Consider the following 14,392-nt stretch of genomic DNA (forward strand, 5'->3'; position numbering starts at 1 on the left):
TTCAGAATAAACTATATTTATCCAGAGAGAGGAAGGAATCCACCCACCTTCTTCATCTGTTAGATACTGGATATACTAGTCACTATTTCTTTCACTCAAATAAAAAGCCTTAAGGTCTTTAGAACTCCTTTTCAGAGTAGTCATGCAGGAGGAACTCTTGCTTAAATATGGAAATAACCAGTTACTCCTATTTCGCTCTGATATCTTTGGATATACTCAAAGTTGAGGAGGTAGGACAGACTGCCTTAGGCCAGGAAATCTTTTCAATATCTTATATAGCAACTTCTCAGTATTTACCAATGTTGGAGAATACACAGGAGTACAGAGATCAACAGTCTATCTCCTCACCTAGATCACAGGCCCCTTGGGGACAAAAGCTACAGTTTATTCGCTTTGAATTCACAAGTCATAACACAGTATAGCTTAGAAGAGGAACTCAATAAATGTATAGAAATAAAACAGTCAATAGCCCCTGAGGTTGGGGTTCCAGCTGGATCCCTCTGGGCCAATAGATGAAGTCTGCATCTATGCAGAAATCATCCCCTCATCTCATTTTTCTAGTCAAAACCTTTAACATCCTGGTTCTTATTCCAGCTCTGCCACTTACTGGCCACATGACCATGGCTTCTTCCCTTCTCAGAGCCTCAGTTTCCTTAGCTAGAGAGTTCTCACTCAGTTTATGCAATTGCAGTCAGATAGTGACTTGGCTAGAATCACCTTGAACACATCCTCACTCACAGATCTGGCAATTAATGCTGGCATTTTCATGGGATGTAATGTGGGCTGTCAGCTGGACTACCCTACACATGGCCTTAGCATGTGGCTTGGGCTTCCTCACAATGAAGTGGCCAGGCTCCAAGAATGAGTAGCCCAAGAGAGCAAAGTAAGTACATGGCTTTTTTTTTTAAGTACACAACATTTTTATGACCATTATGGCAAATTTTGGATGTCACACAGTATCACTTCTGCTGTAGTCTATTGGTCAAAGCATCACAAAGGTCGACCCAATTTCAAGGAGAAGGGATATAAATCTCATCATTCTATAGGAAGAGTATCAATACCACATTTCAAGAACAGCATGTAGGATGGAAAATATTGGGTAGTTATCTTTGAAAAATGCAATATGCCACACCTACCTAGGATGACTATGCAGATAAAATGAGACAGTGATATAAAGTACTTAGCCTGTGCATGGCACATGGTAAGTGCTCAATAAACAACAGCTATAGGTAATTTTTTATTAGTGTTAAAGTGGCCCTTTCACTTCCCACCTGTGCCATAGAACCACATGGACTCACCTACAGATGAACTATGTAGTCGCATGGCCAAAGGTCACATCACCAGTAAGTGGCAGAGACAGGATTTGGGCCCAAGCTATCTGGCTCCCGAGTCTGCCCTCATAATCTCTATACCAAGAAATCCCTCTTTTGGAGTTTCTGTCTTGTTGATGAATCTGAGGACCTGAGGAAGGAAGAGAGCAGCCATCAGTGAAATGAAGAGCCCATTAGGTTGGGAACATCCAGTACTAACTCTATGCCCATGGACACTGGTGGGATAAAGAACATCAGACAATCCATATGGACCATTAGCCAGGGCTCAGTTCCCAAAGAAGAGGATCCTTCTTGATCCTAGCATTGACTAGAAACAGCATTTTGTTTTCCACCAAAACCGTCCTGGGTCAGGAGATCCTGTTCATGTCACTGTCTCTGTACAAGTGAAGCTAAAGAAAGGCAACTCAGGCAACTAGTGCACCAGGGAGGCAGAGGGAAGCTAAGCTAAGTGCACAAGCCTGAGGAGAGGTGGAGATGTGCTCTCCTCCCTGGGGAGGTGGTGGGGTTTAAAAGCATGGGCCATGGAGGCAGCCACCTGGCTTCCATTTCTGACCAGTTAGGGGACCCCCAGTCTGAGCCCGTTTCCTTGTTTGTAAAATAGGGGAAAGATGATAAGAGAACCCTTGATGAAAGGCTGCTGTGGGGATTAAAGAAGCCAGGGCTGGAAAACAATGGCACCTATAAAGTGTTCAAACAGCATTAGTGATGGTGAGGATTCTAAGATTATGGAGTTCCCAGTGTTCCAGTTTGGGCTGCTCCAGGGCCCAGACACTCACTCTCTTGGCAAATATTTACACAGAGCTATGCAGATGTGAAAGGCTGGAGACCCCTCCCCACCTCACAGGAGACTGATGAGACCTGCTGCCCCACAACTTGCACTTCTGCTTCATAACCTACATTGCATTGGCATTTCTTTTTCAGTTCCTGTCTTCCTACATAGACTATGGTGCCCAGCAGGGCACAGACCTCTTTTCTTACCTTTAAATCCCTAGCACAGTGCTTGGTACTTAATAGGTACTTAATAAATATTTGTTGAACTAATCAACAAATGAATAAAATAAAAATTCAACTCCCTACTCAAAAAACAAAATAAATTAAAAATAAAATTTTTAAAAATCTCAGCCCTATTGTCCAAATAGACAATATATTTTAAGAATTCAGTATGCTATCCCTCCTCCTTATAGCTGTCATCATCTTCTCTACCTCTTGGGATTTCTTCTTTCCTTCAATAAATACTTATTGAGGACCTATTTTGTTTAGGTGCTGGGAAACACCAAAACTTTTTAAAAATAAAAACTCTGCCTTCACAGAGCTATTTCTGGTATGGGAAACAGACATTGAAAAAGCAAAATAAAATATAAATATAATTTCAGATAAAAAGTGCTATGAAGGAAATAATCAGGGTGTTACAATACAAAATTTCTGGGTTGAGCAAGCTTATAGAACCAGCAAGAAGAATCTATCTGGAGCTATGCTGGCATTAAGTGGCCAGGACTTTCCTTCCTCCCTGGGCCTAAGACAGCCCTCTCTGAAGGATACTGGACAGTTAGGCCATAAGGAGGCAGGATTCTGACACAAGTGCTCAACACAGGAAGTGATCTTCGTCTTTACCAGGAATCCATGCAGGCTGGGGAAGCTCCTGTTACCTTCGAAGGCAGCACCAGCAGGGATCTGTTAAAACTACAAGGGCACCAAGCAGACCAAAATAGTACAACAAAGGCTCTGAAAATTAAATTGTCTTTGAAACCACAGCCTACAAAAGTAGCCCAGGACTGGAATGCTAAACCTAAAAGGGTGACTGCCTGCCAAAATAAAATACTAAATAAGATCCAGAGTCTCCGGATGTAATAACCAAGATATCCAGGATACAACCCATCATACCAAGAAACAAGAAAATCATTCTTGGGGGCACCTGGGTGGCTCAGTTGGTTAAGCAACTGCCTTCGGCTCAGGTCATGATCCTGGAGTCCCGGAATCGAGTCCCGCATCGGGCTCCCTGCTCAGCGGGGAGTCTGCTTCTCCCTCTGACCCTCGCCCCTCTCATGCTCTCTCTATCTCATTCTCTCTCTCTCAAATAAATAAATAAAATCTTTAAAAAAAAAAGAAAATCATACTTGGATGAAAAAAGACAATCAATTGACACCAACATCTAGATGAATCAGATGTTGGAATTATCTGACAAGGATTTTAAAGCAGCCATCATAAATATGCTTCAGCAAGGATTAAAAATGCTCTTTAAACAATGAAAAAATATAAAATCTCAGCAAAGAACTATAAGTTATAGGAAAGAACCAAATGGCAATTATAGAACTGATACAATAGCGAAAATTTCTAAATCTGACTGGATGGATTCAGTAGCAAAGTGGAGAGGACAGGATCAGTGAACTTGAGAATATATTAATAGAAATTACCCAATATGAACAACAGAGAAAAAAGAGACTAAAAAGCAAAACAAAAAAAAACAAAAACAGTCTCAGGAACTTGTGGGACTACAACAAGAGATCCAATATTGCCATCGCTGGAGAGGATAAAGAGAGTGGCTAAAAGAGTATTCCAAGAAATAATGGCTAAACAGTTCCCAATTTTGGAAATTAAAATAAATAAATAAATAAATAAATAAAGCCACAGATTCAAAAAGCTGAGTAAATTCTAAATAAGATAAATGCAAAGAAATCTATACTAAGACACATCATAATTAAACTTCTGAAAACTGAAGACAAAAAAAATCAAAAGCCGCCAGAAGGAAATGATATTACCCATAGAGGACATCAATTTAAATGACAGCAGATCTCTCAGATTTCTCATCTAAAACCATGGAGGCAAGAAGGAAGTAGAACATTTTTCAAGTGCTGAAAAAGAAAAAGAACTGTCAACGATGAATTTTATATCTGACAAAACTATTCTTCAGGAATAAAAGAGAAATAAAGACATTCTCAGATCAAAGAAAACTAAAAAAAAAAAAAATTGTTGCTGGAAGGCTTACCCTTAAGGAATGGCTAAAGCAGGTTCTTCAAACAGAAAGGAAATGATAAAAGAAGGAGACTTGTGGCATCAGGAAGGAAGAAACAACAGAAAGGGCAGAAATATGGGCAAACAGAATAGATTACCCTTCTCACAAGTTTTCTAAATTATACTTGGTAATTAAAATAAAAATGAAAATAATGATACTGAATACAATGATATTTAAAAGTGGAAAAGGTAAAGGGACCTGAATGAAAGTAAAGTTTTGACACTTCACAAAAAGTGGTAAATGCTAATACCATTCAACTGTGGTTAAGTCACATTTGTATACTGAACACCCAGTGCAGCTACTATGAAAATGATACAAAATGATACACACAAAAACACTATAAACTGACAAGTTTATCATTTTTACAAACCACTGAGCCTGGTTCTAAGAAACACAATGTTTTATATCTAATACCTGTCAATTTATGAAAAATATACTAATGGCAAAATGTTTATATGTTTGACTTAAACCAGGATTGTATTATAGTCTGTTAACAATATATAAATTACTAAATGGCCTACTTGATATTTTTCCCCTGAGATGTGTTTAAAGGGATTTTCTTTATCTTTTACATGAATGACTTCATGATACTTTTTTAGTAATGTGGGTGAAATTACCATACACACAATAGACAAGAAAATATTTTCAAGAAAGTAAACATAAAATTCAAAAAAATCTTTGTCTTTGATTGGAATAAAATTAACCACTGAGTTTAAAAAAATAAATTTATGCATCAGGGAGCATTACATTAGAGAGAAGGGTCAGGAAAAGTCTTTCCTTGAAACCAGTGTTTGAGAAGATCCTAAGATAAAAGGCATTCCAGGTAGATAAGTACCCCATGCAAACATCCTAAGGCAGAACAGAGCCTGGTTTCGTTCAAGAGTCTTCTAACAACTAGATCATTCATGTGTGTACCTTCTCTAATTGATTTTGTTCCCTAAAACACACAGATTCTTTTTGCCATAAGAGTTTTACTGACACCTGCCATAAGGAGAAATGCCCAATCAATAACAAAAGCAGCAAAAATGGAAAAGTTACTAGGATACCAGTAAACTCACAGAGATCTCAGAGCAAATGGGGTCTGCATTTGTCTTGTGTCCCTTTTCCCCATCTCTTTGCAAATGACTCCATGGAGATTCCTTTCTAGTTTATCCCTCCCCAAGACACACACACACACACACACACACACACACACACACACACACACACTTCTTCAATCTTCTGACTCCCTTCTTTATCTTGGTACCTTTTTTTTTTAGATTTTAATTATTTATTTGAAAGACAGAGAGAGCAAAGCAGGGAGGAGGGGCATAGAGAGAGGGAGAAGCAGACTCCTTGAAGAGTAGGGAGCCCGACTCAGGGTTCAATCCCAGGACCCTGAGATCATGACCTGAGCTGAAGGCAGACACTTAACCAACTGAGCCATCCAGGGGCCCCTATCTTGGTACTTTTAATATAGAAAACAAGTGTCAATTTGTGAACTTTTTCAGTAATCTGAGATTACTGGTTCTCAAACAGGAGCAATTTTACTCCCCAATGGGACATTTGGCAATGCTTGGACACATTAATACTGTTATGAGTGGGAAGTAGCGGATACTAGCATCTAACGGGTAGAGGCTAATGATGCTGCTAAATATCCTATAATGGACAGGATAGCCCCCACAACAGAGAATTATCTGACATCATCTGTCTTAGGTTAATGACTATAAATTTCCATCCTAAGGGAATTCCAAGAACTCTGTCTCCCACCCCAGTGTCTAATCCTGATTTCTCCTTGAAAAGTCACCTTGATCTTTTCCCAGAACAACAAAAACACTATCGGTAGTAATTCCCAAAAGATGCTCCATGTGTTATATGACAAAATAGTTCTGTGGTCAAACAAGTTTCATAAATGTTTGGTCAAACAGAGATATATAGGTTCCTCTTATTCTTTGAAACTGGCTAGGTCAATAGAAATGGCTAAAGCCACAGGTCAGAGTAGAAATGAGCACCAATACAGCAAGAGCTCTTTGACTACCAATGAGGCAAAGAGGTAGACAAGAAGACTGCAGTCTAGTGATTCTGCTGATAGAGGCTGGAACCAAATATCACTGCTGGTACTCACACCCACTGATAATCTTCACCTAGGCACCTAGCTGGGGAAAGTGACGGAGATATAAGTAACAGTGGTACCAGGAACAGTTAAGTATGTAAGTTTTAAACCTAGTATTAGTTTCCTAGGGCTACCATTACAAAGTACCAAAACCTGAGTGGCTTACAAAACAGAAATGTACTGCCTCACAGTTTGGGAAGCTACAGGTTTAAGGTCAGGTTTTGGCAAGGTTGGTTCTTTCTAAGGACTGTGAGGGAAGGATCTGATCTGGGCTTCTCTATATATAGCTGTTTCTCCCTGTATCTCCTTTCATGGTATTCCCTTGATGTATGCCTATCTCTTTGTCCAAATTTCCCATTTCTTCTAAAGGACATCAGTCATTGGATGAGGGCCCACTCTAATAACTTCATTTTATTTTCATTACCTCTGTAAAGATCCTATCTCCAAAGATCACATTCCAAAGTAATGGGGGTTAGGATTCCAACATATCTTTGGTTATCTTTGGAGGACACAATTTAACCTATAACATAAGGCTAGTTCAAATTCTTTGTTCTGGCCAATGGTTCTAGTTTTCTGGCCTAAAATCCTTTCACCAAAGCTATTAGTGAGCAGTAAGAGGGACATATTTAATTTATGCCTTCTTATGCATAAGCTACTTCATACAGAAACTGTCAAAAGCTGGACAGTAGGAGGGAGACCAGAAGAGAGACCACATGTTGAATAATTGGAGGCTAATTATGGACATTTGTGCTTTCCAAGGTAAATGAACTGAGCTATCATAAATATGTCAGCATTTGCCTTCAGACAAAGTGTGACAAGAGTTTAGGCAAAGGGCAGCTGTTCTTCCCACTGTCAGAAATAATCCCAAAGTCTGTCAAACCTCAGACACAAAGTTCACATGTGTGGAGAACCCACCTGTGGTGGCCCCCTCAAACCTATCCTATCCCCCACACCTGCTGCCATTTATTTACATTAAATGGCATTGCAAACTGTAGCAATTATGTGGATCCTGACCTGAAAGTCATCAGTGCTTATGCACCCACTTCACAGACATTGTACTTCCCTAGAAAACTGGCTGCATTCCATTACGAAGTTTGGGTATTCTATGGCAGGTGTGGATAGCCAAGAAATGAGCCACTGATGGCCTGCTTTGGTGTTTGAGCAGGAGCCATAACCCAGGGGGAAGTCATTCCACATCAACTGTCGCTGATAATCACATGGTGCCAAATGTCTGCATACTCTCACTCCTCCTCTCTGTATTTTTTATTTCATTTAAAAATATTTTAATGTCCTTAGTGCGTGTCAGGGACACAACCACCCTATGAGATAAAAACAACTGCTATTCCCATTTTATAGATGGGTAAATCAGAAGGCACTGAAAGCATAACTTACCCAAGGTCACGTAGCTAGTAAGTGTAAGAACTCACATTTGAACCAGGCAACATGGCTTCAGAATCCATGTTGTATTCATTGGGCTCTGCTGTCTCTACATTGGCTTTGTGAGCCAATGTTACATGACAGAATTTGTTCAAACATGAATACTGAGACAACCCCTGAGTATTCCACTCTAAGTTCTAAATATATGGACATCGCTCAGAGCAACCCTGTAAAATAGGTACTATTTCTATTCCCATCTTTGGTCTGGTAAATTGAAAGACAAAAGGAGGTTAAATAATTTGTCCCAAGGTCACTTAGAATGTATCTCAAAAATAATGTTAGATGCTGGAGATACAGCCTTGAACAAAGCAACCACGGTTCCTGCCTTAACTGAACTGATGCCACAGATAGGGACACAGACAAGTAAATAGGCAACTGTAATACACTGCAGTAAGAGCCGAGGTTAAGTTCTGTGTGCTGTGCCAGCACATAGAGGTAGTAGTCAGCCTTCCCTCGGGACACTGAAAAGACTTCCTGAGGACTGATATTTTGACTTAAATCTGAAGATTAAGTTAGATAGGCACAGGGATAGAGAAAAGGGGGAAAATGTTCCAAGAGAGTAAACTGCATTTGTAAAATCAGGAAGCAAGACAAAGGGCACGGTTCACTCCAGGAGTTAAAAGAAATTCAGCAGGATTTGATGTGTAGAATGCAAGGCAATGGACTGGCAAGAAATGAAGTGGGAAAATAACATTATGCCCTAAGAACAATGAGGACCCACTGAGTTTTAGGAGGTAGAATAGCATCATCAGGTCTACATTCAGAAAGACAAGGCCGTAGAGCATGGATTGGTGGAAGGAAAACCAAAGTCAGAGAGTTCTCTCTCTCCATTCTGGGAGTCACTGCAATAAACCCTGCTTAATATTGTGCCAGAATTAAGCTCAGTGATCAACTGTCTCTATGGGGTGTGTGGTATAATAAAAAATATATTTGTGGACAGTTTCTGGCAGAACTCTTAGAACCCTTGGAATTTCCTTAGCGACAGGAGTGTCTTTTGTTATTCATAAGGAGCCCCTTTTGGCACACCTGATTTATGCTTATAAGTGAGATAGGCTGGGGCCTTTAGACAGTTTCAGGATGGGACTGGTCACCAGAAAGACCAACTGATTAGAGGGATGAAACTTTCAGCCCCACCCACTAATGTCTGGGAAGGGGGAAGGAGGAACTACAGATTAAGCTCTATGAACACACTTGAACAACAAGATTTGATGAGTTTCTGGGTTAGTGGACATATGGAGGTACTGGGAGAGTGGCACCCTAAATCAGGAACCCTGATTTATAGCCAATCAGTCAGAAGTACAGGTAACAACCTAGACTTGAGATTGGCATCCAATATGGAAAGCATTGTGAAACTGAGTCCTTAATCTATCTTCAGACAGAGAGTGTCAGAACTGAGTTAAATTTGTAGGATATCCTGTCAGTATCACTGAGAATTGGAGAACTGTGTGGTGTGAAAAAAACTCTCACACATCTAGTGTCAGAAGTATTGAGAATAGAGGAGAAAAATAGAGTTTTCCCTCACAGGGTGAAAGAGAGAGGTGTCCTGTGTAACTCCTAAGCCACTGATTTATACAATTAGATAAATGGTGGTGCCATTTGCTGGGTGGAGAACACCAAAGGAGAAGTAAGTTGAGAGACAGCAGTAAAAATGAGTTCCATTTTGGACATGCTTGGTTTCAAGAGCATGTAGGACCTCCAAACGGCAACTGGATAGATGGATCTGAAGCTAGAGAGAAATCTGCACATGAGATAAAGCTTTTTAAATTATCAGTAAATAATTGGATATAGAACTCAAAAGACTAAATGCATTGATTAGGAAAAGTGCAACAAGGAAAAGAGAACAGGGTTTCATGTGACATCATCATTTAAGTGCTCGCCAACAAAAGAAACCTACAAAACAGACTGACATGGATCATTCAGAAGTAATAAGATGCTGAGACACATAGGTATCAGAGAACCCAAGGGAAGCTAAAGGAAGTCTTTTCAAATGATTTTGTGCTGTAAACAAGTCAATTAAGGCAATGACTGGGAAGTATCCATCTGATTATGCCATATTGGAAAAGCAAAATGTTTGTTTCTGAGGGTTGTTTAGGAAGACAATGGAGAGCCCTCTGAAGAGAAATAAAAAACTTAAGCAATCATTTCTTGCCCTTCACTATTGTAGGCCTAGCTGCTAGCTGGATGGATAAATCACTCAAGATCTTTGGGTGGCACTTCCAACAAAAGAACAGCATCTTCAACTCTATTTGGGGGCATTCACATAATAGTACTTAGTGTTGAGCTAATTTTCTATCTTTGGCTTCTTTGTCAGCACATTATAATCATAGACAGAGTTGGATATAACTGTGAAGGAGAAAATCTGCCTCAAAGATCCTTATCCTACCTGCTGCCAATGATCTAGCATCCTACATTTTCCCATTCCATCTCCCAAGACACTATAATCCCTGAAGGCAATAGTTCCCACAGGTGTGTGTGCTGCAGCCATGGTTAAAGTTTTTCCCTATATTCTTCCCTCCAAATTAGACAGGTCTTTCCTACCTCCCTCTTTTTTAGAGTCCCATGAGCAGGAGATAAACCACCTAGGGGTATTGTAATGCAATGGGAAAAAACTACTGAATTTGCAATCAGAAAACCCGGGCTAGATTCCCAGTTTTACTTACCATTTATCAGAACTATGTGACATTTCGTAAGTCATTTTTCCATTAATCTTTCTGAGCTTCAGAATACCTACCTCTGAAAGGTATATAGATTGGGGCGGGGGGGAGGACTGGGTGTTATACACAAACAATGAATCATGGAACCCTACATCAAAAACTAATGATGTAATGTATGGTGATTAACATAATAAAATAAAATTAAAAAAAAAAAACTCTCTTTTAATGTAATATAGAGTCATTCAGTTTTCCCAACTGGATCTCTTGGATTCTTGGAACTACAGTTTGTCTAGCATGGAGTCAGATTTGCTTTGGTATCTAGTAAATTGATGGACTTTTTTCATGTAAGTTTCTGTGAGAATATTATTTCTGAAATTCTGTAAGAAGAAACAAACACCTCATTTCTGGGTGGGCTGAATTGTCCTGTGTTTAATCAAAGAGGTGTGATGAGCCTCAACGGAGGAATTTCTTGTTACTTCCTGTTTTAGCAGCCCTGTATAGAAATAGCAAACAAGCATTTTTATGGTGCTTTACCATCTCCAAAGCACTCTTGCACATATGATTTGAAATTACCCCAGGATAGCTGGCCGAAACTGAGATCTCACAACAGACTGAAGGCAGTAGCAGATATGAAAAAATTCAACTGTTTTCTATCAAGCCAAACAGAAGAAATTAGCAAAAATGTAAAACAAGGTGACTCTTCTCTCAATTTTTTTTTGTCATAGGAAATATAGTTAGTTTTAATTAAAATGTGTTAATTATATTAATATCTAATGTTTTTTCAATGAATTAATGTATAATTGTTTTAATTTCTAATGTGGAAACTATCAATAGATCCAACACACATCAACACATTTTTAAGAGTGTAATGGGGTCTTGAAGCAAAAATGTTTGAAGACTACTGTGCTGGTGTGATGCCCAGTGAAATGGAATTTTAAATATTTTTTAATTAATTTTTTATGTTCAGTTAGCCAAATATAGTACATCATTAGTTTTTGATGTAGTGTTCAATGATTCATTAGTCATGTATAACATCCAGTGCTCATCACAACATGTGCCCTCCTTAGAAATTTTAAATATTTCTTACTTTAAAAAATTGCCATTTGTAAATTGCTAATTGTTCTTTGCTTTCTGATGGTAGCCACATGGAGTTGCCTTGAAGCTTTCACTTTTCCTGGACAAGTCACCAAAATGCCCTTCAATTACTAACAGACATTTTGCTGGCATCAAGGTCCAACTCCCTCAACCCCACCTTCACCCCACTGAGAGACTAAGCTTAAAGACATCCAAGATGGAGTGGTTGAATTTGTGTAAGAAACTCAGAGGCTGTAGGTAAGGGCCAATAGGAAGGAAATGAGAACCGCAACTCCTTTGCTTCTTGCTTCAAAGTTACCATAATTGTCACCTGACTCTGTTGGGAGGCAGAGATTCCCAACAATACTCCTCAGGGTCACCCTAAGGTCAGGGGTCAGGCAAAGGGATCTTACCAGGACTTGGAGACAGCTAATCCCACACAAATGCCTATTGATCCATGTACAGATGGAAAAGACCATTTCATGAAAGGAAGTTATTGAGAACCTAGGGCTGCTTGGGCATGGGGTACCCGTGGGTGAGGGAAGAATTCCTTCCCCATCCTGTTCTAGTCAGTTCTGGTCAGCGCAGCAATGGCAATGGCAACAAGCTTTCTATTTGGCAACTTCAATACCACCACACCTTCTGTGACACAGCCCTTGAATAAGTGGACTGTATGCCCAGGTTGGAGCAGTGGCACCAGTGAGTGGGAGTAGCAGTAGCAAGCTAGAACAAGTGCTCTTATAGTAATGATCACTCTTCTCCCAGCAAGGCAATATTAACTGAGGCTGACCTCCTGGATTAAATTCCTAGTGTTCATGGACTGATCACTGGAGGGCCCCCTCCCAGCCTCACCTCACCCAGGACCTCTGGCTAAAAAGGCAGGTGGGGACACAGGGGTAGCAACTGGGAAACCACTATGGGGTGACATTTTTTGCACTCTAAACTGATGATACTAAACACCTCAGTTTCAGTTTCATTCCTGTGGTAGGTAGAATAATGACCTCCCAAAGATGTCCATGTCCTAGTCCCTAGAACCTGTGAATATGGTACCTTACAAGGCAAAGGGACTTTCCAGATGTGATTAAAGTTAAGGACCTTAAACTCGGGAAATTGGCCTGGATTATCCAGGCAGGCCCAATCTAATGACATGAATCCTCAAAGCAGAGAATCTTTCCTGCTATGGTCAGAGATAGATGGGACAACAGGTGCAGAGAGAGGCTATATGAGGAAGGCTCCACAAGCCATTGCTGCTTTGGAAAACAGAGGAAGGGGCCACAGGTCAAGGACACTGACAAAGGTAAGGAAACAGATTTGCCCCCAGGGCCTTCAGAACTGAACATAGTTCTACCCTGATTTTAGCCCAGGGGAGGCCCATGTTGGAACTTCTAACCTCCATAACTACAGATAATAAATTAATGTTGTTTAAGCTACTGAGTTTGTGAAAATGTATCACAGTAGCACCAAAAACAATTACTAGTCAGTGCCTTGCCCAAAGAGAATTCCCAAACTCTAATAAAACACTAGCTTGAGGATTGTGTGGCAATAGCTGGAAGGGACCAGCTGAGCACAGAGTGAATAAACACCTCCGGAGAAGCTCAGATGCAGGATCCCAAGCAGCAGGAGACCTGGAGAGCCCTGTGGTAGGTCACCCCCAGGCCCAGGAGCAAGTGATCCTGATGACTACTTGAAGAACTGGGATTATATTATTGAAATCTGTTGCATACCATCTCAGGACTTAATTTTAAAAATTACCTTAGGAATCATCTCTAGTCCCTGCATCTTCTCATGCATGATTCTCTTCCATCAAATGGCACAACTTCTTTTGGCGACATTGTGTGCATTTTGTTTGTAAGTGGAGGCCTTGCTATTGGCTTCCTGGAAGGCCCAGAGAAGGTATTCTCTCATATTTCTCAGGCAAGGGCTTGCTTAGAAGAGGTCAAGGCAGCGCAGTATCAGTGTTAAGAGCAGTTTTTGGAGTCAGACAAGTGGGCTTGAAAACTCACTTTCTACTACTTACCAGCTGTTTGACCTTGTGTGCTTTTTTCATTAACCTCTCTATGCCTCAGTTCTCTCAGCTGTAAAGTGGGGAATAATTATAGTACTTACTCTTGGAGTTCTCTATGAAGATTTAATGAAATGATGCATATAAAGTACCTGACACATAATAAGTGTTTTTATTATGATGTAACCTATGTGGGTCCTTCAAGGGACCCAAGGGTTACATTTACTTTTTTACAAACCAAATGGTCCTTAAGGAGAGATTCATCCATGTATGCATGCCTCTCCCATCAGTGCAATTGCCAGAAGTCACAGCTACCAGCCAAATTAAAGTTGGAACATGTCTGTTCTCAGGAAAGTTACCCTAAACAATTCAAATAATAATATTTGATAATAAGAATAATATTTAACCCTTTTGGGGACCGGCCATGTGCCAAGTGCTATTCTAAACCACATGCATACAGTCTTCAAAATAAACCTATACCATAGTACTATACCATAGTACATAGTACTATACATACATACAGTCTTCAAAATAAACCTATACCATAGTACATAGTACATAGTACATAGTACTACCCCCATCTTACAGATAAGGGAATTGAGGAACAGAGAGATTAAATAATTTTCCCAAGATCACACAGCTGAGAAATAGGGAGGCCAGTCAGTCCGCTCTGAGTTCCACAGCCTTAATCACTACATCATAATATGTCTTTGAATCAAGTCATAAGATGAAATATAAACCAATAAAATCAAAAGTACTGACCCTCCCCCTCACCAAGAAATAGGCAAGTAT

General features: G+C 40.0%; 1 protein-coding gene across 1 annotated transcript in view; it reads right to left on the reverse strand.

Moving 5' to 3' along the window:
• The window catches only part of CRH (corticotropin releasing hormone), a 184,623-nt gene that overhangs the window by 117,693 nt on the left and 52,538 nt on the right, over window positions 1-14,392 (reverse strand). Inside the window, exon 5 of the mRNA XM_027575150.1 lies at window positions 1,299-1,461. The gene's annotated coding sequence lies outside the window, so the exon portion shown is untranslated. The remainder of the gene's footprint in view (window positions 1-1,298; window positions 1,462-14,392) is intronic.

This window comes from Zalophus californianus, chromosome 4, assembly GCF_009762305.2.
Source record: "Zalophus californianus isolate mZalCal1 chromosome 4, mZalCal1.pri.v2, whole genome shotgun sequence".
In the NCBI taxonomy this organism is placed as follows: Eukaryota; Metazoa; Chordata; class Mammalia; order Carnivora; family Otariidae; genus Zalophus; species Zalophus californianus.